Source organism: Acinonyx jubatus, chromosome E3, assembly GCF_027475565.1.
Source record: "Acinonyx jubatus isolate Ajub_Pintada_27869175 chromosome E3, VMU_Ajub_asm_v1.0, whole genome shotgun sequence".
Taxonomy (NCBI): domain Eukaryota; kingdom Metazoa; phylum Chordata; class Mammalia; order Carnivora; family Felidae; genus Acinonyx; species Acinonyx jubatus.
This window is the reverse complement of record NC_069398.1, coordinates 8,077,361-8,094,147: the sequence shown is the minus strand read 5'-3', so window position 1 is coordinate 8,094,147 and position 16,787 is coordinate 8,077,361.

Sequence of the window (16,787 nt, the reverse complement as noted above, 5' to 3'; positions counted from 1 at the left end):
ATAACTTTAAGTAGCAAACTACTAAAATGTATGTAAGAAATAAAAAACGAGTTAATAGTCATTAGAAAAACTGAATTCTTAATAAAGAAATTTATTTTTCTCCTCAGTCCCAAAAAGGCATCGGGCCCAAACAGTTCTGTAGGTGAACTTAAATAAAATAACAGATAGTCCTTATTTCATAAAAATTGTTTCAGAGCTCATTTAATGAGGACAATATATGACCTTGATATCAAAACTAGATTAAAATGGCACAGTAAAAGAATTCTAGGGGTGCCTGGGTGGCCCAGTCGGCGTCTGACTTTGCCTTGGGTCATGATCTCACAGTCCATAGGTTTGAGTTCCATATCGGGCTCAGTGCTGACAGCTCAAAGCCTGGAGCCTGCCTCAGATTCTGTGTCTCTCTCTCTCTGCCCCTTCCCCACTCACACTCTGTCTCTGTCTCTGTCTCTCTCTCAAAAATAAATAAATGTTAAAAAAATTTTTTAAAGAATTCTAGAGTGAGCTCACCTATAAACACAGGTACAAAACCTCTAAATATCAAAATACATCATGAACATTCCCGAGATGTAGTAATGACCCAATATCAGAAAATATATTGATATAATATACCATATTAACAGATTAAAAGAAAAAACTGATTACCTTAATGGATACAGAAAGAGCATTTGAAAAATTAGTAATCATATCTATCTTTTTTTCCCCTTACAATTAAGAATAGAAGATCATTTCCTTAACCTTCTAGAGAGTAAGTATCAAAAGCCAACAGCAAACATCACACTTACTGTTGAACCTCTGTGTCTGATCATTAAGGTCAGGAACAAAGCAAGGATGCTTACCACCCCCACTCTGGGAGATCCCAGCCAAGTTAGGCAGGAAAAATAAATTAATCATTAGAATTGAAACACAAGAAACAAAAGTTTCTTCTTCAGACACTATAATTGCCTCTCTAAAAATGCAAACAGGTCTACATGTAAGCTATTAAAATTAATAAGACCAAGTTTTTGGAAACGAGATAAACATACATAAAGAGTAATATTTCTGAACATTATTAATCAAAGTTAAAGATATAACATAATACCAAAAAACCCCCCCACAAACCTTTAAGGAGAAAACTATTATTTTGTGTCAACTGAGACAATTAATGAATGAGTGAATTTTATGTTGCATTAGTCAGCAACAGAAAAAAAGTGAAGAGATAGATATGTGATGTTCAAGGGTACAAAAGAATCAGTCTCATGAAGATGGCAATTCTCTTCAGTTGCAATTGTATTTGAAATCTCAGAAGGGAGTAGGACTTTAAAATCAACTTGGCAAGCTGACCCCAAAATTACATGGAAGAACCAAGGCCAATGGGGAGCCTGTGTGGCTTAGTCAGAGAGCATTCAACTCTTGATCTTGGCTTGGGTCATGATCCCAGGGTTGTGGGATTGAGCCCTGCATCAGGCTCCATGCTAAGCTTCCTCCTCTGTCCCTCCCCCATTCATGTGCACTCTCTCTTTCTGAAATAAAAAAATAACAATAATAAAATAAAATAAATCTAAGCACTAGGAATAGGCAAGACAAGGGTGAGGAAAATGAACAGGCAGGAAGAACATAGAATCGAGAGCCCCCAAAAAGACCCACATGTGTTTGGAAAGCTGGTCTTATGACAGAGGAGGTATTCCGAATCAGTATAGAAAGGATAGGCCATTTCCTAAGTGGTAGTGAGATAATGGAAAACTAAAATAAAAATGTCGCCCTTGTACTTTCTATCATATATACACACAAACTCCAGGTCAGTTAAACACCTGAATGAGAAAAAGCAAAATGTTTAAAATGAGTAAGTCATATAGAAGAATGTCTTTATTCCCTTGCAGTGGAAAGATATGTTCATTAAGACCCTGAAACCAACAAACCTTCAAGAAAACTATTAAGTTTGACTCTATTAATTTTTTTTTATTGAGGTGAAATTCATGTAAGCTGAAGTTAACCATTTTAAAGTGAATAACTCAGTAGTATTGTCCTTTCACAGGGTTGTACCATCACCCCCTCTATCTAGTTCCCAGACATTTCATTACCTTTTAAGGAGACCCCCGTGCCCATTAAGTAGTTATCCCATATTTCCCTTCCCTCCAGTTCTTGGCAATCACTAATCCTTTCTTTCTCTGTGAATTTACCTGTTTGGGACATTTCGTATGAATGGAATCATATGCTCTGACTTTCTGTGTCCGTCTTCTTTTGCTTAGCATGCTGTTTTCAAGATGCATCCATGTAGCATGTATCAGTAATTCACTCCTTTTAATGGCAGAGTAGTCTTCCATTGTACAAATACCCCACATTTTGTTTATACATTAATGGACATGTGGGTTGTTTCCACCTTTTGGCTATGGTGAATGGTGCTGCTGTGAACATTTGCATGCAAATATCTATTCAAGTACCTATTTTAAGTGCTGAAGAGTGGAATTCCTGGGTTATATGGGAATTGTGCTCAATCTACGTCCAGCTTTTCGAGAAATAGTTCAACTGTTTCCCACAGTGGCTAAACCATTTTACATTCCCTCCAGCAGTGTACGAGGGATCTAATTTCACCACATCCTCACTAACAGTTATTATATCTATATATATACACTTATATATAATATGTATATATTGTATACAATATATGTATGTATATATAATATGTATATATTGTATACAATATATGTATGTATACATATATACTGTGTGTGATTATAGCCACAGCAGTGGAAAAGAACAACTACTACCGAAAAAAAAAAGTAATGACTTTTAGAGACATAAGATTAAAGAAAAGAAACCAGATACAGAATAGTACATGCTGACTGATTCCATTCATATGAAGTTCAAAAACAGATAAAACTTATCTATAGTGGTAAGTGTTAGAATAGTGGTTACTTTTAGGAAGGGGAACTTGTTGGAATGCTAGAAACGTATTGAAATGATTAATGACATACTGGGATGTGTGTGTGTGTGTGTTTGTGTGTGTGTGTGTATGGATGGATATACATATATATGTGTAGAGATAGAGATAATCATTGAGAAAGCCACTTAAGATATATTTACTTTACGATACAGGGATTATATCTCAGTATTAAAAAGCAAGTAAATAAAAGTGTGTATAACTGTTAAATAAAAGATGGTCAGACGGTTCAGGGACCTTTGTCATGTTATTCTCTTTACGTTTCTGTGTTAAACCAAATTAAAATTGAATGTCATATTTAAAAGGAGGAGGAGGAGGAGGAGGAGGAGGAGGAAGGAGAAAAGAGAAAAGAAAAAACAGCCAGACATCTTGGATCCAATAATTCAACTCCTAAGAATCTACCCTGAGAAATATTTGATATACTAAACAAATACTTACACACAAGGTATTTCTTACCGTTTTTGTAAACTGTGGGGAAAGGCTAACATCCTACAAAAGGAAAACGACTAAATCAATTCTTATTTAAAATTACAAAAGAATTCGAACTGTCATGGGGAAGTATCATAACACAATGATAATTAAAACGTTAGAGGAACAGTGGGATGCACATTGTAATGAACGATATGGGCTGCTGTTCTCTATCTTTTGGTTAAGGTCAAGTGTACCCTGTGATCTCAATCATATAAAAAGTATTTTATAGAATGATAATAGTAGAAATTAAGTGAAAAATAATCTGATCCCAATTTTATTATCTGTTCACATCTATACACACATATGTACACATATAGAATAAAAGATAACATTAAAATGACACATACCAAAGTATTGAGAGTGACTACCTTTGATGGTCAAAATAATAAATAACGTTTTGTTTGAATTCTCCAGTATTCCTACAAGGTATATGTGTTACTTTTATAATCAGGAAAAGACCAATAACGTTTTTAGTGCTAAAAAAATAAAAATATTAGGAGTAAATACACAAGTATATTTTTAAACATTTTATATACTTTATATATTAATATACTAATATTGTGTATTTACAACCACAATAATAGTGGTTATTTCTAAGAGTTGAGAGTTGGGGAAAATCTTTTCTTTTTTTTAAGGTTGAAATTATTTTTATTTTTTATTTTTTTAATTTACATCCAAGTTAGTTAGCATTTAGTGCAATGATGATTTCAGGAGTAGATTCCTTAGTGCCCCTTACCCATTTAGCCCATCCCCCCTCCCACAACCCCTCCAGTAACCCCCTGTTTGTTCTCCATATTTAAGAGTCTTTTACATTTTGTCCCCCTCCCTGTTTTTATATTATTTTTGCTTCCCTTCCCTTATGTTCAACTGTTTTGTATCTTAAAGTCCTCATATTAGTGAAGTCATATGATATTGGTCTTTCTCTGACTAATTTCGCTTAGCAGAATACCCTCTAGTTCAATCTGCATAGTTGCAAATGGCAAGATTTCATTCTTTTTGATTGCCGAGTAATAGTCCATTGTATATAGATACCACATCTTCTTTATCCATTCATCCATCGGTGGACATTTGGGCTCTTTCCATACTTTGGCTATTGTTGATACTGCTGCTGCTGTAAACATTGGGGTGCATGTGCCCCTTGGAAACAGCACGCCTGTATCCTTTGGATAAATACCTAGTAGTGCAACTGCTGGGTCGTAGGGTAGTTTTATTTTTAATTTTTTGACAAACCTCCACACTGTTTTCCAGAGTGGCAGCACCAGTTTGCATTCCCACCAGCAGTGCCAAAGAGATCCTCTTTCTCCGCATCCTCCCCAACATCTGTTGTTGCCTGAGTTGTTAATGTTAGCCATTCTGACAGGTGTGAGGTGGTATCTCATTGTGGTTTTGATTTGTACTTCCCGGATGATGAGTGATGTGGAGCATTTTTTCATGTGTCAATTGGCCATCTGGATGTCTTCCTTGGAGAAGTGTCTATTCATGTCTTTTGCCCATTTCTTCACTGGATTATTCGTTTTTTGGGTGTTGAGTTTGATAATTTCTTTATAGATTTTGGATACTAACCCTTTAACTGATATGTTGTTTGCAAATATCTTCTCCCATTCCATCAGTTGCAAATCAGTTTTGCTGATTGTTTCCTTTGCTGTGCAGAAGGTTTTGATTTTGATGAGATCCCAGTAGTTCGTTTCTGCTTTTGTTTCCCTTGCCTCGGGAGACGTGTTGAGTAAGGAGTTGCTGTGGCCAAGATCAAAGAGGTTTTTGCCCGCTTTCTCCTCGAGGATTTTGATGGCTTCCTGTCTTACATTGAGGTCTTTCCTCCATTTTGAGTTTATTTTTGTGTCTGGTGTAAGAAAGTGGTCCAGGTTCATTGATATGCATGTCACTGTCCAGTTTTACCAGCTCCATTTGCTGAAGAGACTGTCTTTATTCCATTGAATATTCTTTCTTCTTTTGTCAAAGAAGAGTTGGCCATACGTTTGTGGGTCCATTTCTGGGTTTTCTATTCTGTTCCATTGATCTGAGTATCTGTTCTTGTGCCAGTACCATTCTGTTTTGATGAAGACAGCTTTGTAATACAGCTTGAAGTCTGGCATTGTGATGCCTCCTGCTTTGTTTTTCTTTTCCAAGATTGCTTTGGCTATTCGGGGGTCTTTCCTGATTCCATAAAATTTTAGGATTGTTTGTTCTAGCTCTGTGAAGAATGCTGGTGTTATTTTGATAGGGATTGCATTGAATATGTACATTGCTTTGGGTAGTATTGACATTTTAACAATATTTGTTCTTCCTATCCAGGAGCATGGAATCTTTTTCCATTTTTTTGTGTCTTCAATTTCTTTCATAAGCATTCTATAGTTCTCAGTGTATAGATTTTTCACCTCTTTGGTTAGATTTATTCCTACGTATTTTATGGGTTTTGGTGCAATTGTAAATGGGATCAGTTCCTTGATTTCTCTTTCTGTTGCTTCATTCTTGGTGTGTAGGAATGCAACCGACTTCTGTGCATTGATTTGATATCCTTCCACTTTGCTGAATTCATGCATCCGTTCTAGCAGTTTTTTGGTGGAATCTTTTAGGTTTTCCATAGAAAGTAGCATGTCATCTGTGAAGAGTGAAAGTATGACCTCTTCCTGGACGATTTGGATGCCTTTTATTTCTTTGTGTTGTCTGATTGCTGAGGCTAAGACTTCCAATACTATGTTGAATAACTGGTGAGAGTGGACAGCCCTGTGTTGTTCCTTACCTTAGGGGGAAAGCTCTCATTGAGGATGATATTAGCATTGGGTCCTTTGTATATGGCTTTTATGATCTTGAGGTATAATCCTTCTATACCTACTTTCTTAAAAGTTTTTATCAAGAAAGGATGCTTGCTGTATTTTGTCGAATGCTTTCTCTCCATCTATTGAGAAGATCGTATGGGTCTTGTCCTTTCTTTAATTGATGTGATAAATCACATTGATTGTTTTGTGGATATTAAACCAGCCCTGCATCCCAAGTATAAATCCCACTTTGTTGTGGTGAATTTTTTTTTTCATGTATTGTTGGATCCGGTTGGCTAATATCTTGTTGAGGATTTTTGCATCCATGTTCATCACGGAAATTGGTCTATAGTTCTCCTTTTCCGTGGGGTCTTTGTCTGGATTTGGACTCAAGGTAATGCTGGCTTCATAGAAAGAGTTTGGAAGTTTTCCTTCCATTTCTCTTTTTTGGAACAGCTTCAAGAGAATAGGTATTAACTCTTCCTTAAATGTTTGGTAGAATTCCCCTGGAAAGCCATCTGGCCCCAGAATCTTGTTTTTTGGGAAATTTTTTATTACTAATTCAATTTCTTTTTTTTTTAATATTTATTTATTTTTGAGAGAAAGAGACAGAATGTGAGCAGGGGAGGGGAAGACAGAAAGGGAGACACAGAATCCGAAGCAGGCTCCAGGCTCTGAGCTGTCAGCACAGAGCTCAACGTGGGGCTCAAACCAGTGAACCATGAGATCATGACCTGAACCAAAGTCAGACACTCAACCAACTGAGCCACCCAGGCACCCCAACTAATTCAATTTCTTTTCTGTTCAAATTTTCTTTTTCTTCCTGTTTCAGTTTTGGTGGTGTATGTTTCTAGGAATTTGTCCATTTCTTCCAGATTGCCCATTTTATTGGCATATAATTGCTTATAATATTGTCTTCCTATTGTTTGTATTTCTGCTGTGTTGGTTGTGATCTCTCCTCTTTCCTTCTTGATTTTATTTATTTGGGTCCTTTCCTTTTTCATTTTGATCAAGCTAGTGGTTTATCAATTTTGTTAATTCTTTCAAAGAACCAGCATCTGTTTTCATTGATCTGTTCTACCGTTTTTTGGTTTTGTTTTTGTTTTTTGGTTTTGACAGCATTGATTTCTGCTCTAATCTTTATTATTTCCTGTCTCCTGCTGGTTTCGGGTTTCATTTGCTGTTCTTTTATCAGCTCTTGAAGGTGTAGGGTTAGGTTGTGTATCTGAGGCCTTTCTTCCTTCTTTAGGAAGGCCTGGATTGCTATATACTTTCCTCTTATGACCGCCTTTGCTGCATCCCAGAGGTTTGTGGTTGTGGTGTTATCATTTTCATCGACTTCCATATACTTTTTAATTTCCTCTTTAACTTCTTGGTTAGCCCATTCATTCTTTAGTAGGATGTTCTTCAGTCTCCAAGTATTTGTTATCTTTCCAATTTTTTTCTTGTGATTGATTTCAAGTTTCATAGCGTTGGGGTCTAAAATATGCACGGTATGATCTCGATCTTTTTGTATTTGTTGAGGGCTGATTTGTGTCCCAGTATGTGATCTATTCTGGAGAACGTTCCATGTGCACTGGAGAAGAATATGTATTCTGCTGCTGTAGGATGAAATGTTCTGAATATATCTGTTAAGTCCATCTGGTCTAGTGTGTCATTCAAAGCCATTGTTTCCTTGTTGATTTTCTGTTTAGATGATCTGTCCATTGTTGTAGGTGGGGTGTTGAAGTCCCCTACCATTATGTTATTATTATCAATGAGTTTCTTTATGTTTGTGATTAACTGATTTGTATATTTGGGTGCTCTCACATTTGGAGCATTAATATTTACAATTGTTAGGTCTTCTTGGTGGACCAACCCCTTAATTATGAAATAATGTCCTTCTTCGTCTCTTGTTACAGTCTGTATTTTAAAGTCTAGATTGTCTGATATAAGTGTGGCTGCTCTGGCTTTCTTTTGTCGAACATTAGCATGATAGATGGTTCTCCATCCCCTTACTTTCAATCTGAAGGTGTCTTTAGGTCTAAAGTGGGTCTCTTGTAAACAGCATATAGATAGATCTTATTTTCTTATCTGTTCTGTTACTCTATGTCTTTTTATTGGAGCATTTAGTCCATTGACATTTAGAATGAGTACTGAAAGAGATGAATTTATTGCTATTTTGTTTCTTGTAGAGTTGGAGTTTCTGGTGGTGTTCCCTGGTCCTTCCTAGTCTTTGTTACTTTTGGTCTTTTTTTCCCCATCTTTTCTCCCCTTACAGAGTCCCCCCCACCTATAATTTCTTGCAGGGCTGATTTCGTGGTCACGAGCCCCTTTAACTTTTGTTTCTTTGGGAAACTTTTGATCTCTCCTATTTTGAATGACAGCCTTGCTGGATAAAGAATTCTTGGCTGCATATTTACCTGATTCAGCACATTGAATATATCCTGCTACTCCTTTCTGGCCTGCCAATTTTCTGTGGCTAGGTCTGCTGCAAACCTGATCTTTGTTCCCTTGTAGGTTAAGGACTTTTGTTCCCTTGGTGCTTTCACGAGTCTTTCCTTGCCTGAGTATTTTGTGAATTTGACTATGATATGCCTTGTTGATGGTCAGTTTTTGTTGAATCTAATGGGAGTCCAATGTGCTTCCTGGATTTTGATGTCTGTGTCTTTCCCCAGGTTAGGAATGTTTTCTGCTGTGACTTGTTCACATAACCCTTCTACCCCTTTTTCTCTCTCTTCCTCTTCTGGGACCCCTATGATTCTGATATTGTTCCTTTTTAATGAGTCACTGATTTCTCTAATTCTTAAATCATGCTCTTTTGCCTTAGTCTCCCTCTGTTTTTCTGCTTCATTATTCCCCAGAAGTTTGTCCTCTATATCACTGATTCGCCGCTCTGCCTCATCTATCTTTGCCGCTGCAGCATCCATTTGAGATTGCAGCTCAGTTATAGAATTTATTTCATCCTGGCTAGCTTTTGCTTCTTTCATCTCTGCAGAAAGGGATTCTAATCTATTTTCAACCCCAGCTAGTATTCTTATTATCGTGATTCTAAATTGTCGTTCATACAGCTTGCTTGTATCTGTGTTGATTAAATCCCTGGCTATCATTTCTTCCTGCTCTTTATTTTGGGATGAATTCCTTCATTTCGTCATTTTGAAGGAAGAAAAGAAATTAATAAGGTAAAAAAAATTAAAATGAGGAACAACACCCCCCCACACACACACAAAAATGAAATAGATGATGCTAGATCCTAAGTGTGTTTTGGTCTGGTTGTTTAAAGGAGTTTGATAGATTAGAGAAAAAAGGGGGGTGGGTGGGAAGGAAAACGTTTGACAATTTGAAAAATGAACACAATGAAATGGAATAAAATGAAATGGAAGTAAAATAAAATTCAAAAAATTTACAAAAAAGTAAAAATATAGTAGAAAAAATTAAAGAAAAACATTTTTAATAAAAATTGAAAAAGAAAAATAAGTTTTTTGTCTTTCTGTATTCAAGAAAAGGAAGTGAAAAAGGAAAAAAAAGAAAACTGAATAGATGGACCAGCAAACAGACTGAAATACGATTGAAATCACTTCATTTTCCCCTAGAAGTCAAACTATGAAACACTTTATAGTTCGTAAACTAAGTAGGCGGAGAGACTGGTGTTCCTGAAGAGCGAGGTTGGCCCAGTTGGGCGGGGCTTAGGGTAATGATTTCGTTCTCCACTAGATGGCGCTTCTCAGCTCACTGGAAGGGAGTGTTGTGGCGCTTGCAGGTGTGTATGCGCATGCGCGGGAGGGGTAAAAATGGCGTCACCCCGCTGCCCCGTGTCTAGTATCAAAACTCTGTGCTCTCCCCGGCCAGCAATCGCTCACCCATCCTTTGTCTCCAGCTTCCTCTGCTCCCGTTTCTACGCCGTCTGTGACCAAGCCATCAGGTTGCCAGGCGCCACCTCCCTCCTGAGTTTTATCTCCGACGCGGCTGTGTTTCTCGACCCCTCCCTTCGGAGGGACTGCGGCTCGGACCCGCTCAGATCCTCTCTGGGAGGGTCTCCCTGAGCAATGGCCGGTGGCGGCCACAGCCAGGAACGTTCGCGGGACCGCTGCTGCTGCCGAAGCCCAGAGACCGTGGCTGGGCGCCAGCCCGCCCCAGAGAAAGTTCACGCGATCGCGTAGCAGCGGCATTTCAGGGATCATGGACAATCACAACACGCATCTGGCCCCAGGCTTCACCCTTAAGGACCTTGTTCCTCCACCAGCGAATGTGGTTGTTCTCTGGGGTCTGCTGGGACCAGGTAGCCACACAGCCTCGACCAGATGTCCTCCCTGCAGGGAAACCGCCTCTCCCCGTGTGACCCGAGGATAACCAGACTTCACTCTGCTCCTGGGGATCCGCCCTTCCCACCGGAGCCCCTCCAGGTAACGAGCTGCGGAGTTTCAGACTCTGCGGTCCCTTGTTTCTAGAGTCTTAATGGAATTTCAACCCTCTCCTTTCTCCCTTTTAGTTCAGTCCTTGTGGCTGTTTCTGCTTTTCCACTTTCTCTCCAGCTGCTTTGGTGGGGGCGGTGGGGGGGGTGGGGAGGGCGGGGGGTCCTTTTCCCGAACTCTCCCCTGTCTCCATCCTCTCTTTGCAGGCAATAACAGCTCCCTGCCCTCAGCGGCTTCTCCCTCCCCCAGTTCACCTCTCCTCGCCGCCTACCTGCTGAGTTCTGTGGTTCAGGTTGTGCAGATTGTTGTGTTAATCCTGAAATCAGTTTTCTAGGTGTGCAGGATGGTTTAGTGTTGATCCGGCTGTATTTCATGGACGCGTATTTCAAAAACTTCCGTGCTGTTTCACCATCTTCGCTCCTTCCCGAAATCTTTTCCTTCTTAATTCTCTGAATTCTCCAGTCATGTATACTGAGCACATGCTGTTTCATCTGTGAAAGATGGATGAATTCTGATTCTAAAAACGCATGAGTAATACCATTCTGTAATCCTCGAGGACAAAACCAGCCCTCACAGCCGTGCCCAGAACCCTGTCTGTTTGCATTAGTCTAGGGTGATAATGCTTCAAGTTCAGTAACTGGTTGAAGTAACCATCTGCGTGGAATTATTAAATGGCTCTTCCAGCCCTGGCTTCTCATCCTGGCTCAGTGCTCGCCCTTCAGGGAATGCCAGATTCAGTAGGGATGCTGGATGATTACAAAGAGCCAGGACAGCAGCGGGGCCCAGTGCCACACGCTTTCGTAACTGTCATCTGGGTTGATTGAAAGGGAAAATAATGCAATATCGTTTTGGTAATTTGATGCTTTAGCCAGCGTGTTAACAATTTGCAAATGTGAATGACACTGAGTTTATCAGAACAGCACAGTTTTCAAAAACACAGGCTTTGAAATTTGCAGGATCTGAGTTCAAGCCCCCATGCTGCCACCTGCCAGCTGTGTTACCCTGTGGGACATATCACTTAGTTTCTCTAAGCTTCCCTTTTTTACCTCTAAACCTCTAATGACACTGCCTACCCCAGAGGGCTGCCATGGTGACAAAATGTGACAACGCATGAGAGTACATGGGGGGGCCTCAACATGAGTGGTTGCCATCATCATCGTTGTTGTTTTTATTGTTATTACTACTACTTCTACATTATGTTGGATGACCTTTTGAGTTCTCACCTTTTTGGGCATTCACCCAATGAAGTCTCCAAAACAAAACATTGACTTATTTTTTTTTTCAACGTTTTTATTTATTTTTGGGACAGAGAGAGACAGAGCATGAACGGGGGAGGGGCAGAGAGAGAGGGAGACACAGAATCGGAAACAGGCTCCAGGCTCCGAGCCATCAGCCCAGAGCCTGACGCGGGGCTCAAACTCACAGACCATGAGATTGTGACCTGGCTGAAGTCGGACGCTTCACCGACTGTGCCACCCAGGCGCCCCACAAAACATTGACTTATTAAATGACAGTGGGCAGAGAGGCTGGAACCCTCACACATTGCCGGTGGAAGTGGACAATGACACAGCCACTTTGGGAGGCAGCCTGGCAGTTTCTCAAAAGGGTAAACACAGTTACTGTAGGACCCAGCAATTCCTATCCTGGCGATGCATCCATGAGAAATGAAAAAATATGACCCCAGGAAAATGTGTGCACAAATGTTCACAGCAGCGGCCTCCATGAGAGCCACAAAGGTGGAAACAACGTAAATGTCATCAACAGACGAATGGGCGAACAAAATGTGGCGATATTCTCAGAGTGAAATAGCGTTTAGTAATTTTGGAAGTACCGATAGATGCCACAACATGGATAAATCTCAAAAGATGCCAGTCCTCATAGACCACATGTGTGTTGTATGATTCCATTCGTATGCCATGCCTGGGCTGTAGATCTATACAGAAAGCACATCCATAGAAAGTCTGTAGAGAAAGGAAGCAGGTAGTGGTTGCCTCGGGCTGGGGGTGGAGGGAGGTGGGGTTCCAAAGCACAACAATACACTTTCACATGCAGGGCTGGGGTTACCATAGACCGTCTCCCATCCAAACTGGTTGTGTTGTTGGGTTTGTTCTGTTTGTAAAGCTCGTGATCGATGTCTGAGGCGGGCATAGCATTCGTAAAGCAAATCTGGTTGTGTTTGTTTGGCGTCTACAGTAAATACAGATGGGGCACAATAGAGTGAATTGTCAGTAGAACCCCTCCTGGCTTACGGAGAAGTGACTATGGAATTAAGAATGTAAGTATGAGTCTGGGCTTTAAGGTTTCATCTCTGTAACGATGAAGGAACATATCAGTGGTTCCAACACACACCATCACACAACAGACACTACCAACATTCCAGTGTGCACGTACATCCAGGTTTATCGTCCTAGCTGCACCCCTTGCTGGGTCATGACCTCAGCCAAGTCACTTGTCTCCATGCTGCTGACATAGCTCCAAGATCCCTGATGGTCTATTTATTGCCATATCCAATAGCACCGTTTCTGTCGTCATCCTACTCAGTCTCTTAAAAAAAAAAAAAAATGCAACCTTGTGAGCCAGACCCTACTCTCAACTCCAGCTCCACCTGGCTTCCAAGATTGCTCTCTCCTGGTCCTCCCGGTTCCAGCCCCCGCTGTTCCGTCTCCCTCACGAGCTCCTTCTCCATTGCTCACCCCCTTCGGTAATGGTTCCCCAGTGCTTATCCTCTGCCATCTCTTCTCTTCACATTCTTCACCCCTTCCGAGGTAAAACTATCCTTTTTTTTGTGGCCTCACCATCAGTGGCTTCCAGTCTCCATCTCCGGCCCCTGTTCCTCCAGTGTGCTCCCTCTACCCCACCTCTTGGAAATTCCCAGAAGTTTTGGAGAAATTGATAAGAGGGAAATGGATTTGAAGAGAAAATAGAGTTAAAGAGAGTTTCAGAAGGCACACTGTGTCTGTTCTTCAAGGAGGCTTCAAGGAGAAGAGAAAAGAAGCTGCGGAAATATGTGCCCAACCCCTCAGACCTGAAATCCTGCATCTGTTAGAGAGCAGGGACTGTTGCTTCTGCATGAAATGCTCGAGGAGATGGGATCAACTGTTTTGGCCCACACTGGGACGTGATACTCTTATGGAAGGCACCAAGTCTAGTGCCTGGGTAGGGTACGGATGGAGTCAGAAAAATCCCAGGGTGTGTGGGGACTTTCCCTGTGCTATGGTGCTTTTTGTTTTTTTTAAAGCTGACATTCATTGAGCGGTTACTACATACTGGGCACTTTACAAGACCTACCCGTCTTCACGCTATATTCTGAATATCCTGAGACAGGGGCTTTTCATTCAGAGAGGCCCTCACTAATAAGTAAGTAAACCACTTACTAACAAGTGCAGGACCTGTACACAGTCTCGGCCAGCCAGTCTCAGAGGCCAAACACTTACCCACAGTTCATACCACCTCTCAAAGCTTTCCTTCCTTCTCAAGGAATCACCATGGCAATGGCGGGGAAAGGGGTGTATAACCTCGGTCTGAACATGTTCACAATCAGACTCCTTAGATCTCTCTCCCAAACCTGCTCGACCTGAATTAGAAATCTCACATGTTTCCTCAGTACCTTATTCTTAAATATTCCACAGTCTCCCCCACACATAGTCGGTCACCGAATCCTACTGATGCTACCTTAGGAATCTCTCCCAAATCCAACAGTGCCCCCCCATTCCCACTGCCTTGCTTTAGGTCAGTTCTGCATCGTCTTTGACTTAGACTATTGCAAAAATCATCTTCTCTGTTTTCCCCCCACTAGAGACCATTCTCCACACTGCTTCTAAAATTATCTTGAAACATACACACATCTAATGCCACTCATGTGGTTAAAAACCTCCATTGGATTCCCGCTGCCTGTAGAATAATTTACATAACCAGTCTCCTTGGTTTTGAGGAAATCAGGTTATCCCCAGCTTCTTGAGATTATCAAGAAAACTGTGAGGAAAATCTCACAGTTAAAACTTGGTAGACATCTTTATTTCCTTAAGATGAATTCCTAACAGTATAACTGCTGAGTCAGAGGATATGTGTATTGTGAAAAGCATCTGATGCCTTGTATTAAACCATCCTCCAGAAATGTCATGCCAAGTTATATTCACCAGAAGCCTGTACTGCAACTTACTACAATTCACATGTTTACAGGAGTATATCCGTGGAGTAGAAATGTGCTCTGTGCACCTTCAAATCATCAGAGCTGGAATATCAAATGGCACAGAGTAGTTACTCAGTACACGTTTGTTGAATGAATGAGTGAACAGAGTAAATGGAAGAAAAGTCCACTAAATGCTCCCTGATTTGTGTATAGCTTTCATAAGCATATCATAACCCAACTGCTCTGGGCTGTGTCTTCATTCGCCTGACTGTTTCATGTGGAATCGTTCAGAAGCATCCCTTTGTACACGGGGCTCATATTTTTGGATGCTCCACCATCCTGCTCCATCCAAGGAGCGAAATCCTTGCATCCTATCCACACAGACTATGTAGGTACAGGCTCAATTCTACTCTCTTCAAATTTCCATCATCACCTAGGCGGGTTAGTACTCTTTGCAAAAGGGTTGACATAAACGAGGTAGCAAACTTAGTAGAGGTGCTGAAAGTTCACAGATCTGTGTTCCCAGATGCATATATACAACTCTGTTGGACAGCTCCACTAGAATAAATGTCCCAGAAGCACCCAAATCCCTTCTCTTCAAAACCAGCCACAGCTGATGACATTTTTGTTCCAGCCAGTCGTGCAAGCCAGAAAAATGTGTATTTTGACCTACAAATCTTGCTGATATTAGCCTGAATGCATCTATATTAATTAACCTATAGTTTATCCCTTCCTCTCTGTTTCTACTATCATTGAACTAATTTGGGCTCCAGTGATCTCTTCCCTGGATGCGATAGACATTTAGCATTTACCCTTTTAACAAATGTTTGTTAGCACACATTCTGTGCCAAAGAATGTACTAGATTCCAGGGTTCAGCCATGATGAAGTGTTGTTCAGTAGTTGGCAGAAACTGTGGGCTGATGCAGGTGGCCAATGCATAATATATCATCTTCTTGGAGATTCATGATGAATATTAGCATCTTAGAAGCTCTGAGAACTGTTGAGTTTTGTGTAACCCTGTGTTTCCCACACTTCTCTGAACAAAGAACCCTCTTGTCAGATAAGAGCTATGAAGTTCTTAAAACCAGATCTCAAAAAGCACATACTGGGAAATCCTCATGAGAAGGAACATAAAGGTTTCAACCAAGAGCTTATTATATTTATTTCCCTGGGGATGCCCTAGTTTGCTAGGTTCTGTCTATAAACAAGCTGCTTTTGTGAATATGTGATTTCCCTGTTTTATGAAACAAATACGTATGTAACTGGCCATCTGCAAAGAGTGCTGTGGTAGAGGTAAGCAACAAATGCCAAGAAGCACTGGTTTAGATGAAGAAGGTGACACATGAGGCTTCCTGGAGGAGGTGACATTTGAGCTAAGTTTTGAGGTATGAATAGGAGTTCATCAGGTGAAGAGTGAAAGATTTCCAGGCAGCTGGAACAGCAAGGGTAAAAACACAGATGTGTGGGTCTAATGAGTTTGGGGAGGTCCAAACAAAAGTGGCCACTCTTGGTGTGCCCAGGTGGCTCAGTCAGTCAAGCATCCGACTTCGGCTCAGGTCATGATCTCATGGTTCGTGAGTTTGAGCCCCACGTTGGGCTCTATACTGACAGCTGGGAGCCTGGAGCCTGCTTCGGATTCTGTGTCTCCTTCTCTCTCTGCCCCTCCGCTGCTCACACTCTGTCTCTTTCTCTCTGTCTCTCAAAAAATAAAAAATAAACATTAAACATTAAAAAAAATTTTTTTAGGTAGCTCCTATTTTGAGAGCTTGCTGTATGCCAGGCTCTGAGCTCTGGGTTCTGTGCACATTACAAGCCTATTATCCACCCACACGCATGCCTTTTTTTCCCCTTCTTTTTTTTTAAAGTTTATTTATTTAGAGAGAGACAGAGACAGCATGAGTGGGGGAGGGGCCAAGAGAGAGGGAGAAGAGAGAGAATCCCAAGCAGGCTCTGCACCGTCAGCACAGAGCTCGACACAGGGCTCAAACTCACCAAACTGTGAGATCATGACCTGAGCCGAAACCAAGAGTCGGACACTTAGCCCATTGAGCCACCCAGGCACCTCTCCCCTCCTTTTTAACAGATGAAGACACAGCCTCAGTGAGATTAAGTGAGATTCCCA